The sequence below is a fragment of the Rattus norvegicus genome, chromosome 17 (assembly GCF_021556685.1).
Source record: "Rattus norvegicus strain SHRSP/BbbUtx chromosome 17, alternate assembly SHRSP_T2T, whole genome shotgun sequence".
Taxonomy (NCBI): domain Eukaryota; kingdom Metazoa; phylum Chordata; class Mammalia; order Rodentia; family Muridae; genus Rattus; species Rattus norvegicus.
Window position 1 is genome coordinate 66,827,724 of NC_141550.1, and position 6,722 is coordinate 66,834,445.

Below are 6,722 nucleotides of genomic sequence, written 5' to 3' on the forward strand. Positions count from 1 at the left end.
TCCCGGTGCGTTGACCACTTGGTCCCAGGTGGGGGAGTTTAGAAATTTTAGAAGGCGGGTCCTAACTGGGAAGTAGATCACTTGGTATATATGTTTTTATGATGGTGGTACCTCGTCCCTGGATTTTCTCTCTCCTCCTTCCCTGCCTCTCTTCCTCCTCCTCCTCCTCTTCCTCCTCCTCCTCTTCCTCATCCTCCTTCTCTTCCTCATCCTCTCCTCCTCCTCCCTTTCCCCATCCTGTTCCAACTCCTGCTCTTCCTCCTCCTTCATACCCTCCCCCCATGAGATAAAGAGTCAGTGCCACTGCATTCTAGAGCCACCATGACATTCTGCTAAAACAACCGGACTGAATCCTGTGAAATGGTGGGCTAAATCTAATCTTTTGTCACTTAGGTGGTTCCCTCCGTGGCTTTGGACACAGCTACAGAAAGTTAACTCACACAACTAGTTACCTGAACCACAACTAGTTCAAAGAATAATGTGGAACCCAGCCTCCAGGCACAACTTGTTGGCGGCCAGCTTGAACTCCCAGCTACTTGTATCTGTAAGTTGCCTGCAATCTTGTAGGCAACACCAGTTAAATTCACTGGTACACCAAGGTATACTTGGGTATTGTTTCTTTGGTCTTTCCCTGGTTGCCTATGTGGGTAAGTAGATGTTTGTTCATCTCCCCAGGAAAAGTTAACAATGGTTGACCCAGAAAAAAAAAATCAAGTTTAAGTAAAGCACTGATGTCAGCAGCCACAGACACCCAATATCTGTGCTGACCACACTAACACTAGCTGCCCAAACCACAGAACACAAGCGTGTGTGCTGGGTGGAGGACTGGTAATCCAGAGCTGTGTTGCTTGTTCACTGACTGTTGAAGCCTCTATCTTTGATGGACAGGTGAGCTTTCCTCCACAGTACAATGCAGAGAGAAAAGTTATTCCATTTGCTCCAGCTGCAGCCAGCAGAGGCGAGGACAGCATGGGACAGCGCAAACACATCAGAATGTTTTGGTCCAAAAGGACACATCCACTCACAGCCCAGCATCTGGGATGCAGCCGGCTTCCACAACAGGAAATGTGTCTGGGAAGGAGAGGAAGCTGACTGTTCTGAGTGGATTTTTGTCTGTCAAGGTATGTGTCTCTCTTGGAGGATACGTGAGTCTCATGACAATGCCACTTCTTCTGTCTGGGTTTTTTTTTAATTGATTGATTGATTGATCGATTGATTATAAGTACACTGTAGCTGTCTTCAGTGGGCATCAGATCCTATTACAGATGGTTGTGAGCCACCATGCGGTTGCTGGGATTTGAACTCAGGACCTCTGGAAGAGCAGTCAGTGTTCTTACCACTGAGCCATCTCTCCAGCAATGTCTGGGTTATTTTAATTTGGTGTGTGTGTTAGTCTCTCTCTCTCTCTCTCTCTCTCTCTCTCTCTCTGTGTGTGTGTGTGTGTGTGTGTGTGTGTGTGTGTGTGTGTGTGTGTGTGGTGGGGGGGTGTATATGTGCACACTGCTAAAGACCACACCGAGGCCTTGAACATATTAGGCAAGCTCTCTACCACCAAGCTATATCCCAAACTCACTACCTTCCAAGGTGGCATTAGCACTGTCATCTCTGTGTGACAGCTACAGTTACACTGGAATTCACATACCAGAGGAGCATGGAATCTGGGAAGAGAATCTGAATGCCATTCTAAACATGAGCCGCTTTCAAACACAAAAGGAAATCAAGAGTGATTGCAAGGGAAGGGATTGACTTTCTTGGTCATTTGATTGAGTAGAAACAATTCGCTAGCCCTTGTGGGTCACCGCATTCTGTTTTCCACTCAAGAAAGAAATCTTCCCTCTTCATTTAAATTCGAAAATGTATTGACACGACTTAATAGAGAGGCGTAGACACTGTAAATAACAACTGGAATTTACATTTATACTGGGGCCCTTCTGCAGCCAAGCCAGAGAATGGGGACTGGGAAACAGTTGGACTTAATTTAAATTCCTGTGTGGTGTGCTGGCATCCATGACCCCCATCATCAGAATTCTTGGAGACTTGAGAGTTTTCCATCCGGAGCCAATAGATTATTCTTATAGACATACAAATTCTAAGATCCAACTTCTATATTAATCTTACGTCCTGTACATGGACTTCATCAACACGGCAACCTCCACTCCCAAAACAATGAGTCCAATAATTATGGTTTAATCTAACGATATATTCGTTTGAAGGGCTGAACCACGGAGCATGCATGCAGTTCTCTCTTAAGAGCACCAGAGGGCACTATGTGACAACTTACTGCAATGGTGTGTCTTCGCTTCAACAGTTTGTGAAGTTAGCCTTCTTCGACACCTTAAAGTATTGCCAGTGGTCAATGTGGAGACCGTAACTACAAAATACCTTTATTTAGAGTCTCAGGAACTGCTATTGGAAGGTTGATTTGAGTAAAGGCAGAGTATATCCAGAAGACAGAACAAAGGACTTGGTTAAAGAAACCAAAAGCTGCAACAGTTGGTGGGGGTGCAGAGTCTGGGGGAGACAGGGGGTGGGGGGCAATACACGGAAGGAGGGAGAGGTCTGAGGAAAGCTCGTTCCGTCTCCAGTATTTGTTTCAACACGCAAGATCACCATTTCTAACTGTAAACAACTCTAATTCTTTTGACTTACCCACCCGACCATTCCCCCTTCAGCTCCGAAGAGCGCCCCCACCCCATCTGCTCACAGTACCCTGTAATCTCTGCTCCCACTGAATTTCTTTGGGTTTCATAATTTCCTCATTCCCTTTCAAGTCTAGCTGGATTGCAGAGCTCAGTTTACAATTATGAATAAAAACTAAATAAGAAAAAAAAGGATAAAATAAATCTTTGCCTCTGCCATGCTGGTTTCAGTCAGATTTTTTTTTTTTTTAATCACAGCAACAGAGAAGCAAACTAGGTAGACTTTACAAGGCAAAAAATACAGATACTAACTGAAGGCTGAGGAGAAGGCTCAACAGTACGGCACCAGCCTCGTAAGCATGAGGACCTGAGCGCCCTCTCCAGGATCCGTGCAAAAAGCAGGGCAAGATGACCTGGGCTTTGAGGAGACTGGAGGCAGAGACAGGAGCATCTCTAGAGGGATCTCTAGAGGCAAAGTTGCAGGCCAGTGATACTCTGTCTCAATCAAAAAGACAGAAGGCATCGGAACACTGATAGCCAAGGCTGCCTGCCCTCCCATCACGCCCCCCATACACACACAAATGCACACACATCCCACAAAAGATAATTGAGAAATGGATAAAAAGTGCATTCAAATCTAAAGAGCTAGAACTTGTTGGGGTTCAAGAGTCACCCACAAACCACAGGAACAGCAATCTCGAGCAGACAGGAAGGGTTTATAGAACACACGCCCTAAGACTGATCAATCAGTGCTGTAGCTCAGAATTTAGGGGATGAGGTTATGACCCCGAACATTTCTTAAGATTGGCTTATAACGAGAAAAAAAACCACAATGACGTCATGTGCAGATACCTCAAGTGCTGCCCGGTGGTCGGCTCTGGCTATTTTGGCCAGCTAGACCAAACAGTTCTAACTTACCTTTATTCTGAGTGGTCCTAGGTGGAGCTTACTGTTGTCGAATTTCTTAAGATTACTAAAGCTCAGAACACACGGAACATGTGGTCAGCGTGACCCTGCTCTGAGTTAAGTTATTTTTCTGTGTCAGTGGCTGGCAGGCATATCACAGCCACAGTATGAAATAACTGGCAGACACAGAGCAAAATGGCTGCAGCTACGCCGGGCTGGGGGTGGGGCGGGCCTCAGCAGAACTAAAACTTAACAAAGAGAAAAGGGAAAACCTTCATGATTTTAGGTTGGTCGCTAGTTTCTTAAATGTCCAAGCCAAAAAAAAAAAAAAAATGAGTAAAGGACCTAAGTTGGTTGTTCATGTTAATTCCATTTCTCACTGTTGTGACCTGCCGAGAAGCAATTTCAAAGAGGAGGGGTTCTCGTCCGTCCCAGGATACGGTGAAGAGGAGGCGTGGCAGCAGGAGCTTGAGGCGTTCTACATCCACAGTCAGAAAGCAGAGGCGTGTGGCCCTGATGCTCTGCCCACTTGCTTGTTTTACTTAGTGAGTGAGGAACCCCAGCCCATCCATGATACCTGCCATAGCCAGGGCGAGCCTCTTCTCTTCTGTGAAATGCTTCAGGAAACACCCTCAGTGTCGCACTTAATGCGGTTGTACAGGGCTATCCTCTGAGGCAAACTGCCGCCATCTTCCTGAGTTCAGCTGTGCCTGCTTAGAGCATCGTATGAGCTTATTGGCTGTTGATCTCCCCTCACGGGATGGGTAGGGAAGGTCATGAGAGTATCCAGTCATTTCTCCCAACCAGTTGCATGGGATTCTGCCCTAATTGCATGTAGCCTCAGGGAGGGGCTAGAAACATAGTCTGGGAAGAACGAGAGAGGGGGCTCCATCTATGAGGACCTGGGAGAGTCATCAATCCAGTGGAGTGCAAACCTTCTAGTATGGCTGCTTTAAGACTACCCACGTCCTGCCTGTAACCCCTCACCTATTAGTCTGTAAATGCAATAAACTCAGTGGTTCCCCAGAGTGAATGTCAGAGGAATGTGTGCCTCCTTTTGTCATCAAAACCTTAGGAATAACTGAAAACATTGTTTACCTCTGGGGGGGGGGGGTAGCAACACGCGGCGATTTGAAATCCAATCAAACTGACAATGAAAGTTAACAATCACACGTATCAGCAGAATTTTCTCCAGCAGAAAGAAAAATACACTAACAGGTGTGTGTTTTTAAATACTGGATTGTTAAAAAGCAGGGCTTCGAGGCCAAGTTGAACTACATAGTGAGTTTTTAGGCTACCCTGAACTAACACCCGAAGGTTTGTTTCACAACAAAAACAAAGGGGGTGGAGGGGCTAACAAACCACAGAGTCCTGTGCCTCCCCTCCCCTCTGTGTACACATGGTGCATTTACTCACAGGCAGGAAAACAGTCCTATGCATAAAATAAAATAAATCTTTATGTAGTAGGTGGATGTCAGAGCCATCAGACCAGCACACAGACCGTAGGCATCTGACATCAGTGTGATATACTACTTATCTGTATATTGCTTTCTACGGTTGAGCATCTAGAATGGCCCAGTCTGTGAGTTTAGTCCAGTTCCCAGGACTGATTTTTAAAGCAGGGCGTGGCCCCTCATGTTCCTGCTGTAGGGAGGAAACACCAAGACACACAGATCACTGGAATGCTGGCTGCAGGCTCAGAGAGAGAGGCTCAAGGGAGCAGGACAGTGTCTTCTTCTGACCTCTGCATGCACACAGGGACTAGGGAACATGGGGACTCAAAGCAGGCTGTGAAATTACCTTTAACAAAATCTAGTTTTTGCCTAAAATGTGCAAATCCTAGAAAGAATGAAAGACCCCACTCTTGTCACCCTATGGCATATGCCAAAGCTTGACAAAATAAAATCCACACAGTGCGCAGTGCCAGTTGGTGGAACAGATCTTCTGACACACCATTACAAAGTAGACCGCCCATTAAACCTTGAATTTGTCAACGACAAAGACTTCAAAAAGTGGTGTAAGTAATGTACTTAAACCTGGACTATGTTGCCAGTTTGTACCCTGCCATCTTTTTCAATTTTTCGATATGATTTTACCTGCTTTTACACTGTAAGAAAATGAGTCATGAATACACAATTTAAAAAAAAAAAAAAAAGCAGACACACAGGCCACACGTTGACTCTTGCACTCCAGTGGGATACTGTAAGTGGCGCTTCCTCAACTTCGGGGCCCATCCTGCTGCCACATTTTAGAACGCCACCTCTCTCTGTGTTGGGCTTTCTCTCCAGAAAGAAAATTGAATCGGAAAGTAAATAAATAAACATATAAATAAACATTAACTTGCTATGATGACTAACTCTTAAAGTCTCAATGAAATCAGTCTTGCTGAAACATTGTAGATGAAAACAGGTGCAGGTCCCAGTCCCTGAACTAGGAATTGAAAGGTTTTTCCTCCCTCAATCGTATCTTATCTCTCTTCCTGCAGCCTCCAAGTGTCCTGAAGCATCGGTGACATCTCTCTGGGGTCTTTCAGGAGACTTCTCACTAAGAAGTGGCAGGGAGGAGCAGAGATAGACTCGCACCTGCGCACCTGCGTTGCCAAGCAACTATTGCTGCGCCTGGACCTCTGGGTTTATGGACACTGTGCTCCCCCTCCTGGCAGCGCTGGGCCGTCACTGAAATTCTGCGTTGGGGCTGTACCATTTTGTCAGAGAAACGACCTAAATAGAACCTCCTGTCCCCATGTCGATGGAGGTAATTTTAAAAAGTTAAGAAGTTGAGCAATAGATTAAAAAAAAAAATAAACTGTTTCCTACAGTCTAGCAATGCAGGAATAATTAGAATTCAAAAATAAAATACTATCTCCGATAGCGTGCCCTCAAATGGAAATCCTTAAATAAAAGTCCTACAAAATATATACAGGTACATTTTCACAAAACCTTGAAATGAAGTGTAAATAAGCCAGGAGTTTATAGATCAATGTGAAGAAATTCTTTGGTCATTAGCAGAGAGGTTGGATCACAATATCCATTCTTTCTGTCTATACAATCAGAAGACTAAATCCTCGGAGAAAATAGCAACAGTTTCTAACCCTGCAACAGATATGTAAAACTGGAGAGAAATGTCAGACAGGCACAGAGGCCCAGATCCACCATCGAAGGCTTCCATAACGAAGTG

The 6,722-nt window shown here is 45.2% G+C and overlaps 1 long non-coding RNA gene across 1 annotated transcript; it reads left to right on the forward strand.

Annotated features, from left to right (window-relative positions):
• Window positions 1–393: 393 nt before the first annotated feature.
• On the forward strand, window positions 394–6,412 carry LOC134482865 (uncharacterized). Its single transcript, XR_015641315.1, has 3 exons — window positions 394–544; window positions 944–1,121; window positions 6,031–6,412. It is a non-coding gene; the product is annotated as an uncharacterized LOC134482865 (long non-coding RNA).
• The last annotated feature ends 310 nt before the right edge of the window (window positions 6,413–6,722 follow it).